At 39.3% G+C, this 3,295-nt stretch overlaps 1 non-coding gene across 1 annotated transcript; it reads right to left on the bottom strand.

Moving 5' to 3' along the window:
- Positions 1-1,277: 1,277 nt before the first annotated feature.
- On the bottom strand, positions 1,278-1,385 carry LOC112765796 (small nucleolar RNA R71). Its single transcript, XR_003183924.1, has one exon. It is a non-coding gene; the product is annotated as a small nucleolar RNA R71 (small nucleolar RNA).
- Positions 1,386-3,295: the final 1,910 nt, after the last annotated feature.

Genomic DNA, 3,295 nt, shown 5'->3' with positions numbered 1-3,295 from the left:
TTGGGCGTTAAACGCCAGAATGTGCACCATTCTGGGCGTTTAACGCCAGGATGGCACAAGAGGGAAGATTCTGTTTTCAAAGCAAATTTTTTCAAATTTTCAAAATTTTTCAAAATCAAATCTTTTTCAAATCATATCTTTTCAATCAAATCTTTTTCAAAATCAATTTCTTTCCATTTTCAAAAATACTTGCTATCAATTAATGATTTGATTCAACAATTCAAGTATGTTGCCTTTTCTGTTGAGAAATGTTTAATGTTTGAATCATATCTTTTCTTGTTAGCCAAGTCATTAATTTTTAAAATCAAATCTTTTTTTTTAAAATATTTTTCAAAGCATATCTTCTCAATCACATCTTTTTAAAAACCAATCATATCTTAACCACATCTTTTTCAAAATAGTTTTCAATCAAATCTTTTTTATTTCTAATTTCAAAATCTTTTTCAAAAATCACTTTACTTCTTTCTCAATCATGGTTTTCGAAAATCAATTCAAGTTTTTCAAAATGTTTTTAAAATCTTTTTAAATTATTTTCAAAAATTTCTTCCCCTCTTCTCACATTCTTCTATTTATGGACTAACACTATTCCATAATGCACAATTCGAACTCCACCTTTCTTGATAAGTTCGAATTTTCTACCTCTTCCTTCCATTTTTCTTTTCCTCTGACACCTCAAGGAATCTCTATACTATGACATAGAGGATTCCATATTTTCTTGTTCTCTTCTCTTTCATATGAGCAGGAGCAAAGACAAAAGCATTCTTGTTGAGGCTGATCCTGAACCTGAAAGGACCTTGAAGCGAAAGCTAAGAGAAGCTAAGGCACAACTCTCTGTAGAGGACCTAACAGAAATCTTCAAAAAAGAAGAACCCATGGCAGCCGAAAACAACAACAATGCCAACAATGCAAGGAAGGTGCTGGGTGACTTTACTGCACCTACTCCCGACTTCTATGGGAGAAGCATCTCTATCCTTGCCATTGGAGCAAACAATTTTGAGCTTAAGCCTCAATTAGTTTCTCTAATGCAACAGAATTGCAAGTTTCATGGACTTCCATTGGAAGATCCTCATCAGTTTTTAGCTGAATTCTTATAAATCTGTGACACTGTCAAGACCAATGGGGTTGACCCTGAGCTCTACAGACTTATGCTATTCCCTTTTGCTGTAAGAGACAGAGCTAGGATATGGTTAGACTCACAACCTAAAGAAAGCCTGAACTCTTGGGAAAAGCTAGTCAATGCCTTCTTGGCAAAGTTCTTTCCACCTCAAAAATTGAGTAAGCTTAGAGTGGAAGTCTAAACCTTCAGACAGAAGGAAGGAGAATCCCTCTATGAAGCTTGGGAAAGATACAAATAATTAATCAGAAAGTGTCCCTCTGATATGCTTTCTGAATGGAGCATCATAGGTATTTTCTATGATGGTCTGTCTGAACTGTCCAAGATGTTTTTGGATAGCTCTGCTGGAGGATCTCTTCATCTGAAGAAGACGCCTACAGAAGCTCAAGAGCTGATTGAAATGGTTGCAAATAACCAATTCATGTACACTTCTGAAAGGAATCCTGTGAACAATGGGACTAATCAGAAGAAAGGAGTTCTTGAGATTGATACTCTGAATGCCATATTGGCTCAGAACAAGATATTGACTCAGCAAGTCAATTTGATTTCTCAAAGTCTGTCCGGAATGCAAAATGCACCAGGCAGTACTAAGGAAGCTTCATCTGAAGAAGAAGCTTATGATCCTGAGAACCCTTCAATGGAAGAGGTGAATTACATGGGAGAACCCTATGGAAACACCTAAAATCCTTCATGGAGAAATCATCCAAATGTCTCATGGAAGGATCAACAGAGACCTCAACAAGGTTTCAACAACAATAATAGTGGAAGAAACAGGTTTAGCAATGGCAAGCCTTTTCCATCATCTTCTCAGCAACAGACAGAGAGTTCTATGCAGAACACCTCTGACTTAGCAACCATGGTCTCTGATCTAATCAAAACCACTCAAAGTTTCATGATGGAAACAAGGTCCTCCATTAGAAACTTGGAGGCACAAGTGGGTCAGCTGAGCAAAAAAATTACTGAACTCCCTCCTAGTACTCTTCCAAGCAATACAGAAGAAAATCCAAAAGAATAGTGCAAAGCCATCAACATGGCCGAATTTGGAGAGGAGGGAGAGGCAGTGAACGCCACTGAGGAAGACCTCAATGGACGTCCACTGACCTCCAATGAGTTCCCCAATGAGGAACCATGAAAATCTGAGGCTCACACTGAGACCATAGAGATCCCATTGGATTTACTTCTGCCATTCATGAGCTCTGATGAGTATTCTTCCTCTGAAGTGGATGAGTATGTCACTGAAGAGCAAGTTGCTAAATACCTTGGAGCAATCATGAAGCTAAATGACAAGTTATTTGGCAATGAGACTTGGGAGGATGAACCCCCTTTGCTCACCAAAGAATTGGATGATTTGTCTAGGCAGAAACTGCCTCAAAAGAAACAGGATCCTGGGAAGTTTTCAATACCTTGTACCATAGGCACCATGACCTTCAGGAAGGCCTTGTGTGACCTAGGGTCAAGTGTAAACCTCATGCCCCTCTCTGTAATGGAGAAGCTAGGGGTCTTTGAGGTGCAAGCTGCAAAAATCTCACTAGAGATGGCAGACAATTCAAGAAATCAAGCTTATGGACTTGTAGAGGATGCTCTGGTGAAAGTTGAAGACCATTACATCCCTGCTGATTTCATAGTCCTAGAGACTAGGAAGCGCATGGATGAATCCATCATCCTTGGCAGACCCTTCCTAGCCACAGCAAAGGCTGTGATTGATGTGGACAGAGGAGAATTGATCATTCAAGTGAATGAAGAATCCTTTGTGTTTAAGGCTCAAGGATATCCCTCTGTAATCATGGAGAGGAAGCATGAAGAGCTTCTCTCAAAACAGAGTCAAATAGAGCCCCCACAGTCAGACTCTAAGTTTGGTGTTGGGAGGCCACAACCAACTTCTAAGTTTGGTGTTGAACCCCCACATTCAAACTCTAAGTTTGGTGTTGGGAGGTTCCAACATTGCTCTGAGCATCTGTGAGGCTCCACCAGAGCCCACTGTCAAGCTACTGACATTAAAGAAGCGCTTGTTGGGAGGCAACCCAATGTTATACTTTATCTATTGTTATTTTATGTTTTCTATAGGTTGATGATCATGAGAAGTCACAAAATCAATTGAAAAAGAAAAAACAAAGAAAAATAGAAAGAAAAATAGCACACCCTGGAGGAGAGCTTGCTGGCGTTTAAACGCCAGTAAGGCTA

This window comes from Arachis hypogaea, chromosome 2, assembly GCF_003086295.3.
Source record: "Arachis hypogaea cultivar Tifrunner chromosome 2, arahy.Tifrunner.gnm2.J5K5, whole genome shotgun sequence".
Lineage (NCBI taxonomy): Eukaryota > Viridiplantae > Streptophyta > Magnoliopsida > Fabales > Fabaceae > Arachis > Arachis hypogaea.
This window is presented reverse-complemented; position numbering and strand designations above follow the sequence as displayed.